At 57.0% G+C, this 13,533-nt stretch overlaps 1 protein-coding gene across 2 annotated transcripts in view; it reads right to left on the bottom strand.

The window, feature by feature from the left end:
• Positions 1-13,249, bottom strand: part of ATP2B4 (ATPase plasma membrane Ca2+ transporting 4) — an 88,544-nt gene extending 75,295 nt beyond the window's left edge. For both annotated transcript variants that reach the window (XM_062211630.1, XM_062211628.1), the window contains exon 1: positions 13,164-13,249. The gene's annotated coding sequence lies outside the window, so the exon portion shown is untranslated. The remainder of the gene's footprint in view (positions 1-13,163) is intronic.
• Positions 13,250-13,533: the final 284 nt, after the last annotated feature.

Below are 13,533 nucleotides of genomic sequence, written 5' to 3'. Positions count from 1 at the left end.
CACACTTTGATGTCGATGCAGTGCTGTCACCTACAGTAACTCGTCCGTCTGTCACAGCATCCCACAGGTGGCTAAGGAAAGGTGACATTCCACGCCCTCTATAGATGGAAGAACTCAGGCTCAGTAACGGTACGCGCAGGACCAGGACGCACGCCCAAAGTTAAGGCCACTCCTTCACCCTTCATGCCACACAGACCCGAATGCAGGGTAGAGGGCCTGAAGTGAGAAAGACAGGAACGGAAACTGGGGGCTTCTCTCTAACTTTATCTTTTCATTCAAGTTTATCTTTTCATTTCAAGGCTTTACCATTCAGGCCAGGCTAGCGGCAGGGCAGCCCTGCAATGGTGTCTAACGCCCACTCCCAGCTCAGACGGGTGCTGAGTCCAGGTCTGAAGGCAGGGGTGAAGGTGCTCTCCAGGGAGACAAATGCAAACTCCTGGAGCATCGCCAGCCCCCAGGCTCGGGGAGCTGGCGGTGAGCAATTCTCACCCCCTCTCTACCCCTTGATTACCGCGCCTCCCCAAGCCCTGCCGTAACACTTGGCATATGGTCTGCGTTCACTTCAGACTCGCTGATTGAATAAATGAATAAGCGAACAAGCAAACACACAAATGAATGACAGATTGGCGCTCGCGATAAAAATCAGTCTGGGCTGTCACACCACGGCGGCTCCGCCCTGCTGACTCGCAGACCCCAAATCCCAGCTCTGCACCAACTGGGCTTGGCGCCTCCTCCTTTCTGAGGAGCCACGCCCTCAGGAAGGGGCAGGGCCAGGGATACCCAGGCAGGAGGAAGACCCTGCCGATCCCTTTCCCTTTCCCGGACCTCTGTTTACCCCATGCAACGCCCTGAGTCTCCCAACTCCAGATCCACTAGGCAGATAAACTCACTCCGTGGAGAAAAGGGTGGTGCCAACGGTGCTTCCCCTGTGCGTCTTCACTACGTCATTCATCGGTTTCAACTAAAGACCTTGATTGCCAGTAACCTCAGCAACAGCAAGAACCACAGCACAGCAACTCCGTCTTTCAAAGTGCTCCTGGGGCAAGAGCTCACTGTGCCACCCTCCATCCCGCTCCCCACATCCCCAGTGCCAGGAATGGTCTCCCTGTGGGTGTAGGGAGAGACACAGGCCCTCGGAGGTCAGCCTGGATCAGGCGCTGCTGCCGTGATGGGATCGAGCACCCAATCACAGTCCTTGGAGTGGGGAGAGCGGGGCTGCAGCCCTGGCTCTGCCTCAAACCCCCCGTGTCCCTGGGCAAGTGTCTCGGGAGGGACAAGGGACCAGGTGCCCAGTGTTACCCATCTCAAATGCTCGGCGCCCCTGCTCAAGGTCGGAAAGCCCCTGCAAATTTGCATGCCAGCCGTGCCTGTCCCTAACAGATGTCCTAGGAGCGCTCCCCACAAGGAGGGCTGCAGCACAGACGGTGGGGAGGAGACGTCTAAAGAACCATCCTAATGGCCCACAGGCAGCAGAGGGACAGGTGGGCAGCAGGCACCGTGCAGGCCAGATGCCACCCTGCGGGTGACATGGGCGCTGGCTCAGCTGAGGCTGGAGGCGCTCCAGCGGGGGGGAACACAGCCTCTCCCCCACCTGCCAGTGCATCTGAAGCGCATCAGCCAGAGGAGCAGCCCAGCCCCTCCTCCCCAGCCCTGCTCCCTCCCTCCAGCCTCTCCTCCATCCCAGCCTCCAGCCTTTCTCCTCCTTCAAATCCTGTTTGGCAATCGCCTCCTCCAAGAATAATTTCCAGTTGGGTCCTGCCAAATTCTGGTCTTCCCATTCCCACTAACACCTCTTCAGCTCCCAGCGATTCCATCAGCGGCTCCCCACCACCACTCGGTCGTGCGTCCCTGTGCCAGACGGGGCTTCACGTGTGTGTTCCTGCTCTCGGCTGCCCCCAGAAAGAAGAGGGTGGGCATTTCCCACTTCCTCCTTTCTTCATCCTCAGCTCCCAAGGCAAGAAAACAGGGCGTGTAGGATGCAGGAAGAGTGGTTCTTAGACGGACCATACTTCTCTCCCTACCCGTGGACCGCCGCCCTGGCCAGTCCCCAGGAAGGCCAGTGCTGGAATCTCAACCAGAGTCTGGACAAGGGCTCGGCCAACATGTCTACCTCCAGGGCCAAAGTCTGGATTGAGAGGGGGGGCAAGCTGTCCCGGCAGCTGGTGGCTATACACACATGTTTCCTAATCCAACCCACAATTCCAATGAAAACCTCATCTCCCCAGCCCATAGCATTGCCCACAATCCTAATGTCTAATAATATTAATTCCGGGACGAGCCACATGAAATGGCCTTTTATAGATCAGAAGTGGCCACGTTATGATGATTTCATTTGGCTCAATCCAGCAGCCCCTTGGCGGGGATCATACGCCCCAGGAGGCAGCAAACCCCCTGAAGGCCTGGACTTCTCCACCTGTGGCCAATACTTCCTGGTTTCCAGCTCGGCACGTGATGGAGTCACGGAAGGACTGGGGAAATGCTTCCCAGCGGAACCAGGCAGGCAGAGGGGCACATCCTATCACTAAGCCTCAAGGGAGGAAGTCCGAAGGCAGGCGGGACCTTGCCAGCCTCCTGGTCATTGTGAACAGAAGCACGGAACATGGCTGCAGGCTGGGGACCACGCCAGACATGCGGCTGAGGCGCTCAGCATCTTGCCGCCCTTTGTCTTCCCCACAAGAGGAGGGTCTTACATCGAAATGTCTCGCGGTCCAAACTTGGTTTCACGTTGCAGTGGGGAAGGCAAAGGCCCAGAGGTGTCACCTGCCCCACTCAAGGTCACACAGCAGGTGGAGTCCAGATCCCAAGTTTTCTGCCTGTCGGTCCCTGGGCTCTTCTAGCACAGGACAACACACTCCTCTCCACCTGCCCCCTCGCCAGCTTCCTGCGCTCGCTCTGTCTTCAGGCTCCCTAGGAGCATGGAAGGGGAACTGATGGAAGGGTCGGTAGCGCTGTCCTCCAGGAAAGAGCCCCCGGGTCACGTCAGGCCTCGCCTGCAGCTTCCAGGGAGCAGAGAGAGGGGAGGAATCCCGGAAACTCAATCTCTCCTGGGGCAGGACCAGGCCGGGAAGGTGGGGGTGGGCAGCCAGGTGTGCTGTCCCTGCCAAGGGCCCCTTAGCAGGCTTTGCTTAGCTCAGGCATGAAGTCTCACACAGGAAACAGGTTCTCTCTGAATCCCCTGGTTACGGAATTCAAAGCGGACCAGAAAGGTTGACCCACAACGACCTCTGGGTTGACCTCTGGCTGAATCCATCCGTCCTCTGTCAACCAGGGCCCCTCTTTGAAAGGGAGAAGTTCTAGAAGCCCTCAGTCCCCAGGCTGTCCCTGTGCACCTGCTGCAGAGCCAGACGGGAAAGGCTGATGCCAGTGGCATTGAGGATGGAGAGGGAGAGTCCCCAAGGACAGGCCCTCTGCGTGCTCTGTGGGGAGCTTAGGGAAGACGATGGCGTTGCTCAGGAGTCTGGGAGACAGCAGAGTCCTTCCTGGCACTGACTGCTTTCCCTATCTTAGGATGTAAAACAATTGCAAACCCGAAACACGGGAAACAGCACAATCAACAACCTTCGCTTGGGCTCAGCAGTTGTCAGCATCCTGTATGCCCTCCCACTTGGTACATATGAGGATACTTCATAAAGACCACGGGAAAACAGAATTAAAGGGGAAGTTTATTTTGGTGAAAAAAAAAAAAAAAAAGCTTGAAATCTATCCTTATAAGGGCCTTCAAAAAATTAATGGAAAATGTCGCCGTATGGAAAGACTGCATTGATTTCAAAATTTTTTTGCACCAAAAATAAGTTCTTTTTTTTTTTTTTGGACAGGCAGAGTGGACAGTGAGAGAGAGAGACAGAAAGGCCTTCCTTTACTGTTGGTTCACCCTCCAATGACTGCTGCGGCCAGTGCAGTACACTGGTCCGAAGCCAGGAGCCAGGTGCTTCTCCTGGTCTCCCATGCGGGTGCAGGGCCCAAGCACCTGGGCCATCCTCCACTGCCTTCCCGGGCCACAGCAGAGAGCTGGCCTGGAAGAGGGGCAACCGGGACAGAATCCGGTGCCCCCGACTGGGACTAGAACCCGGTGTGCCGGTGCCACAGGCGGAGGATTAGCCTAGTGAGCTGCAGGGCCAGCCATACCAAAAATAAATTCATCTTTTAGTTCTATGTTCCAAGAACTTAAGAAATGTTTAGTGGGGCTGGTGCTGTGGGTGAAGCCGTACCAGCAGAGCCAGCATCCCATTTGGGCACTGGTTGGAGTCCCAGCTACACCACTACCAATTCAGCTCCCTGCTGGTGCACCTGAGAAAGCAGCAAATGGCCCAAGTCCCTGGGCCCCTGCACCCATGTGGGAGACCCAGATGAAGCTCCTGGCTCCTGTCTGGCCCAGCCCTGGCTGTTGCAGCCATTTAGGTAATGAACCAGCAGATGGAAGACCTCTCTCTGTCTCTCTCACCCCTCCCTCTCTGTAACTCTGCAAATAATAATCATAGAAAAGTTCAGGAGTTGGCACTGTGGTGCAGTGGGTTAAAGCCCTGGCCTGGAGCGCCGGCATTCCATATGGGCACTGGTTCTAGTCCCAGCTCCACTTCCAATCCAGCTCTCGGCTATGGCCTGGGAAAGCAGTAGAAGATGGCCCAAGTCTTTGGGCCCCTGCACCCACATGGGAGACCCGGAGGAAGCTCCAGGCTCCTGGCAACTCCGGCCATTGTGGCCATCTGGGGAGTGAATCAGCGGATGGAAGACCTCTTTCTATCTCTACCTTTCTCTGTAACTCTTTCAAATAAATAAAAAAAAATCTAAAAAAGTTCAGCTAGTTCTTTAAATTTAGTTTTATTTATTTAAGAGGCAGAGAGAGAGAATGAAAGTGAGTGAGCTCCTGTCTACTGGCTCACCCTCCAAATGCCCTCAATGGCTGGGGCTGGGCCAGGCCAAAGCAGGGTGCTGGGAGCTCCATCCAGGTGTCCCACGGTAGGGGCAGGCGCCAGCATCACTGGCTCCGAGGGTCTGCTGGGGCAGGAAGCTGGAGCCAGGGACTGAGCCCAGGCACTCAGATGCGGGACGTGGGTATCTGAACCAGTGCCTGGGCTACACTCCCTCTCGTTTCCTGAGACATTCTGAAGTACCGTCACATATATGCACACACACAATTTTCCCTGAATCATTTGGAAATAACTTACACTTTGACCTTAAATAAAATCTGCATAATCTCTAAGAATATTCTCCTACAAAACCACATTACTATTCTCATACCTTAAAAACTTAATAATTTAAATAATTTCATATTTATTTTGAAAATTTCCCAGAATGTCTTTCATTATTAATTTTTGACTCAGATCCTGAAGTGCCAGCATCCCATGTGGGTGCTGGGTCGAGTCCTGGCTGCTCCACTTTGATCCAGCTCTCTGCTATGGCCTGGGAAAGCAGTGGAGGATGGCCCAAGTCCTTGGGCCCCTGCACCTGCGTGGGAGACCTGGAAGAAGCTCCAGGCTCCTAGCTTTGGATAGGCCCAGCTCCAACTGTTGCTGCCATTTGGGGAGTGAACCAGCAGATGGAAGACCTGTCTCTCTGCCTCTCTCTAACTCTGCATTTCAAATAAATAAATAAAAATCTTAAAAAAAAAAAAAAGTTTACCCACGGCACATGGCTATCACATCTATTTAGCTTTCTTTATTCCAGACTGGTTTCCATCCCCACACCTTTCCCCTTTGATCCATTGGTGCTCAATTTTAACATTTTTTAACATTACATTCACTTTTCTTTCTTATTTTGCATGTATAATGAAAGCTGTTTGCATGTCTTTGTAAAATTTTTTCATATAAGGTACTGCACAATTCCTGGAAAAAATCATCAGAAACAATGCTCCATTTAGAAAGATGGCTGTGCTGCAGCAGCACCACCACAGCGCCCAGGCCAGCACTTGCGTGTGCTGCTCCCAGCCTGCCACCCCAAGCCTTTGATGACATTGATGTTTAAATTTACAACACGGGCTAGCAGTGGCTTTCAGACTGTCTGTGCTTTGCTTGACTAGACAGATCCAGGCACACCTTAAACCTGGAATAACATTATCCTCATTTAGAGCAAAAATAGTTACTACTCTCAAATTTGCCCTGGCCATGACATTTGCTTTTTTGAAGTCTTACTCAGTTGTTGCCGAGGATGGCTTACATTCTAGATTTCTCTTTTATGTCTTTATAATTAAGATTGAGAACAAGGGGCTGGCATTATGGCATTGTAGGTAAAGCTGCCACCTGTGATACCAGCATACCACATGGGCATTGATTCAAGTGCCAGCTGCTCTCCTTCTGGTCCAGCTCCCTGCTAATGTACCTGGGAAAGCAGCAGAAGATGCCCCAGTGCCTGGGCCCCTGCACCCATGCGGGAGACCCGGGTGAAGCTCCTGGCTCTGCACCAGCCCAGATTCAGCTGTTGCATCCATCTGGGGAGTCAATCAGAGGATGGAAGATCTCTCTCTCCCTTGTCTCCCTCTCTCTAACTCTGCCTTTCAAATGAATAAATCTAAAAAGAAAAAGAGGTCCAGGACAAACGTTGTTGCCAACTACACAGGGGTGTGGTTAACGTTCTTGCTGCAGCACTGGAGGCTAAGGTGAGAAGGCCGGGGACTGCAGGAGTCCGATGATGGGCTGAGCTGGCAGTGCAGGATGTCCCCATCCACGGCTCCCGTAAGGACTAAGTCCCCTGGGAGGCGATGTGTTGTGCTGTGGGCTGAACGTCCCCAGGCAATGGTGCGGGGAGGCAGGGCTCTGGGAAGTAATTAGATCACCAGAGTGCAGCCCTTGTGAACAGGGCTAGCACCCTTATGAGACAGGAGAGATGGTGTCTCTCTCTCTCTCTGCCACGTGAGGACGTGGCCTTGTGCAAACCAGGAAGCGGGCCCTCTCCAGACACCACGTGTCCCGGACCTCCCACCTCCACAGCAGTGAGCAACAGATGCCTGTCGTCCAAGGCCCCTACTCTGCGGTGTTCCTGCAACACATTAACACCAACCTCTTCACCCTTTGTTTTAGCATCCATTAGTGAGCCAGCCTGAACCTGTTATTACTGTGGGGGCTGCAAATCTGTGGATTTAAAGTTCAGAACCGGGGGGGGGGGGGGGGAGGGGGGGTCAGCAGATGCTGGCCCCAGGGTGTAATGTTTCACATAGGCAAAAAGGACACATTTTTGAGATCTTCTGCACAGCATGGTAACTGCAGGTGGTAATAACATAATGTGCGGCCAGTGCTCTGGTGTAGCGGGTTAAAGCCACCACCCTGGTGACTGCAACCTGTATGGGTGCCGGTTCGAGTCCTGACTACTCCACTTCCGATCCAGAGCCCTGCTAATGCACCTGCAAAAGTAATGGAGGATGGCCCAAAGGCTTGGGCCCCTGCACCCATGTGGGAGACCTGGAAGAAGCTCCTGGCTCCTGGCTCAGTCTGGCTCCACTCCAGCCAATGTGGCCATTGGGGAGTGAACCAAATGGAAGCTGGAAGATCACTCTCTGTGTCTCTTGCTCTCTCTAATTCTGACTTTCAAACAAATAAATAAATATTTTTTAAAAATGTAATGTATATTCCAAAATTGCCAAGAGAGCAGATTTAAATGTACACACACACATACACACACATATGTGACTGAGATGCTAGCTTGAGTTAATCATTCCATAATATACAGGTATCAAAACACCACATTACATCCCAATACGCAAAATCAGCATTTGTCAATTAAATTAAAATTGTTTTTAAGTCCTGATTACTCTGACTTCCTGCTCCTCCCTGCCCCGTCACCTGTCAGAACTGCCTCACGGAACCTTTTTTACTTTGTAAGGATTTATTTTATTTATTTGAAAGAGAGTTACAGAGAAAGAGGGAGATAGAGAGACAGCAAGAAAGGTCTTCCATTCGCTGGTTCACTCCCCAGTGACCACAACAGCTGGGGCTGGGCCAGGCTGAAGCCAGGAGCCAGGAGCTTCACCCGGGTCTCCTACATGAGTGCAGGGGCCCAAGCACCTGGGGCATCTTCTGCTGCTTTCCCAGGTGCATCAGCAGGGAGCTGGATCAGAAGTGGAGCAGCCGGGACTCAAACCAGCACCACATGGGATGCGGTGTCACAGGCTGCAGCTTCACTCACTACGCTGCAACACCAGCCTCCACCCAGAATCGCTGTGCTCCGTGTGTCAGGCTTTTGGATGCTCAGTGCACCCCCACTCGCCCCCTGGAAGCCCCTAAGACAGTTCCTGTGCCCTCTGAAGTGCCCTATGCTTTCACTTTCTGGCACAGCATGGTTCACCTGGACTTCCCCAGGCCCAGGCTTGGAATCAGCCACTTCTCCAAACAGCACTGGTTTCTTGTAGTGGGAAATGGTCCTCAGAAATTAAACCCCAGGGGTCAGCATTGTGGTATGGTGGGTAAAGCCACTGCCCTTGACACCAGCATCCCATATGGCCGCTGGTTCGAGTCCTGGCTGTTCCACTTCCAATCCAGCTCCCTGCTAATGGCCTGGGAAAGCAGTGGAGGATGGCCCAGGTGCTTGGGCCCCTGCACCCAAGTGGGAGACCTGGCTGAAGCTCCTGGCTTGTTGCAGCCATCTGGAGAGTGAACCAGTAGATGGAAGATTTCTTTCTCTCATCCTCTCTGTCTAGATAACTCTGACTTTCAAATAAATGCATCTTTAAAAAAATTAAACTCCAGGTGCTAGATGTGTTGAATGCTACCAGGGGCAGCACTGCCCCCAGACCCTTTCGCTGGGCAGATCTAGGAGCACAAACACCACGGGTCCCCCTCCCTGCCCCCACCTCATCCTTGTTTCTCTCTTGTTCCCTGGGGAGGCCTTGCTTTACAGCAGTAGCAACACAGTTACTTCTCTGCTCTAACCTCCAACAAACAAAACATAGTTTCCGATTTCTGATACCAAGACCACCACCAAAAACAGGCCCACAGGCTTCAAGGTTTCTGGCAGCTCTTTTTGTCCACAGAATAGATATTCCTCTAAGGATGTAGAGATAGTACCAAGCTTTAAAAATTCCTTGAATTCCTGCTTCCCCTTGTCATGAAGTTGATGTGAGTCACTGTTTCTGTTGTGGCTGACATTAGGGTCGCTTTCTCCTTCTTTTGGATCGAAACTGTCTGAGAAGGCGAAACTAGAAAAGCCTCTCCCGTGCCTCTCTCTTCCACCCTGGACCCATCCGCTGCCTATCAGCAACCACTTTAATCAGCTATGGCTTCTCCTTTCTGTGTTTGCAAAACAGACCCTCATTCTTCCTACTTTCTCACCCCAAAGGTGCCATACTCTCCATACTTTCCTGTATCTTCCTTTTTCTTTTTTCTTTAGCAATGTACGCTATAAATCGCAGCGTGAGTTCCTAGGACCCCTGCTCACTCTTTCTCTCTTATTGGCTGTGTAATACTCCATTCTGTGCATGTACCACTGCTCATTCAACCGGTCTCTTAAGGATGGGAATCTGGTAGTTTCCTATTACAAATATGCCTTCAAGAGTCACCAGGTGCATCCATGGCTCCAGGCTCGGGAACGTGCACCTTCCCGGTGAGTCGCTCGGCGCAGGCTGCTGGTAAACGTGGGTGGAGTTTTGCTAACCTCCCCTCTACAGAGGGTACACTGGTGTGCACCCCGGCATTTATTTTGCAGCCAAGGTAGACCTCACTGTGAAGTGTCCTGAGCTGTTTCCCTTGAACCCAGCCTCCACTAACCACCACCCCAAGCTCCCTCTCTGTGCCCCAGCTGACGTGGCAAGGCAGAAAGTCCCCCTCTCCTGAAACTTCCAGGGATTTGTGTATGAAACGCAGGGACGCAGAGCCCAGGGAAAGGATGAGGCTGACCTCAGCCAGAGAGGAACCAGAGGGAGGAAAGGCAGGAGAGCGCGGGACCCCACCCCGATGCGTCTGTCTCCTGACCGTCCCGCCAGCGCCCCTGCCCTGCCCCCAGCAGCTTCCCGCTTCCCTGACCGGGAGCCCTGGCTCTGCTGCTATCCAGATCCTGCCTGGTTTCTCGTGGGCTGAGGCGGAGGCAGAGCAGAAAGTGCCCGTCATCTCTGTTTTAACATGCACAGAGGAAATCAGTCAGTGGAAAAAGGAAAGAGGAGACAAAGAGAGACGCTGGGAGAGGAAGCGGAGCACAAAGCCTTCCACACCGGCCTCCGGACTCCAGCCCCAGGTCTGCTCGGCTCCTGCGACCCACAGAACGTGCGAAATGAGTGGAGAAAGTTCCATCACATCATGACTGGGTCCAGGGGCCTGCCTCTCTTATCCATGCCTGGGAGCCTGGCACAGGGGTCAGATGGCCTGAGAAGGCCCTCGGGGAAGGCCAGTGGGGCCCAGGCTGGACCACTCCCCTGCCAGCTCAAGCCCCACAGGCTTCTTAGAGTCCTGGGAACCAGGAACGCACACCTTCCTTTCCTCCCTCCAAAGCCTGGTGGCTCTGGAATGTTCTACCTTACATGGGCATGGCCCAGCCGTGGGGCTGCGCTGTGTGTGGGTGCTGGGTCGTCAGGCCAGGAGCTTTGAAAGAAAAGGACCCATGGGGGGGTGTGGGGGTGGGGGCGGTGTTCCTGAGAGAAGAGAACCTGAACAAGAGGCACTTCCCTGTGGAAGGCTTCGCTTGCTGACAGGTGGCAGCTGGGGCAGTGCTGGGCCGAGCAGCCCCGGCCCCCCAGGTCAGCGAGGGCTGGAAGGGCAAAGCTCCCAACATCCTTGCCCACTGAGTCCCTCCCCACCTTACTTCCCCCAGCAGTCAACACCCTGGGCAATGCTAACTGCTCCGCTCAGGCCCAGCCCAGCCCCCCCCCCCCCCCCCCCCCGGCCTCCCGTTTGGATTGACTTCTGGCATCAGAATCTACAGCAGTCTGGCAAATCTGACCCCAGCAGCCCTCGCCCACCACGGGCTGTGCATAGGGAGCAACCTGCCAGGCTGAGGTTCACTGCCAGACGCGCCCAAGCCGCCCCTTCCTTCTCCCAGTAAAGGGCCTCCCAGGTCTCAGGCACTGTGCTGGGCGCTAGGAACGCGACTTGACCTTGAATCCAGGAACCGGGAGGTGGGAAGGACAAGGGGGCTGGGGCTCCGCGCGGTAGGGGGCAGGAAGTCGCGCTCCCGGCTCTAAGTGCTTTCTCTCCCCGGAGCACTCAGGCAGAGGCCGGCCCGGGAGGGTGGAGCCGAGCTGCGGGAGAGGCAGACAACCGGGCGCGGCCACAGAGGCAGCCGAGAGCGGAGGGGGCCGCCGCTCTGCTGCAGTCCCGGTCCTGCCTGGAGCCGCAAGCCCCGAGCCCGAGCCCTGAGCCCCGGAGGGGAAGGGCCGGGCTGTGGGGGCACATTCCCAACACACCCCGCCCAGACTCTAGGCCACCGGAGCGGGCGCCCGGTGCCCGCTCACCAGGAACCTGCTCCTCAGCCAGCAGCCCTGCCAGACTGCCAGAATCGTGCCCCGTCAGAGCTCCGAAAGCGGACAGGCCGGCCGCAGGGGCGGTGGGACCAGGGGCTGGCTGGATGAGAAGCGGCGAGCTGGGGTGGGGGCCGGCGTGATTTGGGGCTTGCACCTCAGCAAGATGGTGGCAGGCACGACTGCTCGCCCAAGGAGGGGCGTAGACATGGTTCTCCTCCCCTCCCTGCTGAACAAGGGCACGGATTCTGTCCTGGGGCCCCTGTCCATGGCCAAGCCCACAGGTAGGGACCTGCGTCAGCCTTGGGGTGCAGTCAGATCCATCACCCGGGGACACTGGTTGCTGTTGCCACCCGGCACCCCTATGCTCTCCCGGCCAAGTCTTGCTTCCTCCTCCTTCCCCAGCCAAACTCTCCATCCGGGCTGGAGGCAGAAGCGCGGGCTCCCCCGCCTGACTCCCGCAGGCTCCTCTCTCCCCGGGCACAGGGAGGGTCGCCAGGCTCACCAACAGCCCGGGCCCTGGCCGTGCTCACCCCCAAGCCCCTCGCCATCACCTGGCCCCGACAGGGATGACCCCGGTTCCTCCCCTCCTTCCAAGGAAAGAGAGCCCGAGCAGAGGGGGGCGCAGCGAGGCCTCCCAAAGCGGGGGTGGGGGGTAGCTCTGGGGAGGGGCCGAGTCTCCCACACCAGGCGCCCCACCCAGAGGAGGAGGTGGCGCTGCGCTGCAGAACGGGATGTGGTGTTGGCTCTCCCCCTCCACCGCCCTCAGCAGGGTGCCCGCCGATTTCTCCTCCGACGGTCCCCCCCCCCCCCCCAGACCAGCGCCTGCAGCGCTCGGCGAGTCCCTTCCATGATGCGGCGGCCACCGCCGGGCCCTCCACTCACGCACGCACGCACGCACACCGCCGCAGCAAGCGAGGGGCACCCCGTGGGCAGCGGACCGCGGGCCCCCTGCAGCAGGCGCGTGCGTGAGCGTGGGAGGGTCGCGAGGGGACAGCGCGGAGCAGCCCCGGCCTGCACCGCAGCCTGGAAACCGCCAACTTTTCGGCCTCGCCCCTGGCCCGCCCTCCCCGGTGGGCCCCGAGAGGCGCGGCGCCCTCCCCGCACTCCTACAGTTGGTTCTGGACGCACACTCAGACAACAGCCGAGCGAGGGAACTCCCAGCTTTTTCCACAGCTAATTATAGACGTGAGCGTCTGAGGATGTTTTGCAAGCGGCAGAGAGAAACTGCTGAGGCTTCTCCGCAAAGCAAAGCCGTCTGGCGCGCACTCCGCCCTCCCCACCCCCCGGAGCCCCTCTCCCAGGTCCCCAGGCAGCCCCTCCTTTCTGCTTCTTTTCTTCTTCTTCTTCTTCTTCTTTTTTTTTTTTTTCCAATCTCTCTTTGGGGCTTTCGAGAAAGGGAACAGACGCGGAAAATATTTTTGCAACAGTTTTCCATTCTGCGTCTCGTTCCCAAGCCAAGGGGGAGGGGAGAGGCAGGCGCGGAGCGGGGGGCGGGGTGGGTGACTGCGCTCTCCGAGCTCCACCCGGGCGTGGAGAAGGCCCCTCCGCACCCCCTGCCCGCGCGGTCCCGCGACGCCGAGAGCCGGGGAAGGAAAGCCCTCGCTCGGCTGCGCGGCTCCTCCGGACCCAGAGCGAGGAGGCAGCGCCCCGCACACCTGCGCGCGCACGCCCGCCGCCGAAAACGCTGCAGGCGACGCGGCGCGAAACGGGCTCGGGAGCCCGAGGGCCGGCGAGGCGAAGCGGGAAAGAAAGTTTGCTCGGAGTCCCGCATCCCCGGCGAGCCTACCTCGCTCCGGCCGCGATCCGGGTTCGTGCACGCGGGACGCTGTCTCCGCGCGCCTCTGCAAGGGGCCGCCGGGCGCCCCCCGCGCTGCTCCCGGAGCCGAGCCGCCGGCCGCGGCCGCGCCTCTCCACGCGCTGCCGGGGACCGGGCTGGGTCTCCTCCCCGCGCCCCTGGAGGAACGCGGCTGGGGGAGCCGGGCGGCTGCTCGGGCGTCGCCGCGGCGGGGGGATGCGGCCCCCGGGGGAGTTCGTGGCCGCCTCGCGACCCCCGGCTCCGGACGGCGTCAGCAGCGGAGCTCCGCGCCGAAAACGCTTGTCATGGCAACGGCTCCAGCCAAGTCGGGCCGGACCCGGGCCCGCCCGCTCGCCCCTAG

The sequence above is a fragment of the Lepus europaeus genome, chromosome 14, assembly GCF_033115175.1.
Source record: "Lepus europaeus isolate LE1 chromosome 14, mLepTim1.pri, whole genome shotgun sequence".
NCBI classification, from domain to species: Eukaryota; Metazoa; Chordata; class Mammalia; order Lagomorpha; family Leporidae; genus Lepus; species Lepus europaeus.
Note: the sequence above shows the minus strand (reverse complement) of the source record. Positions and strands in the feature narration are given on the sequence as shown.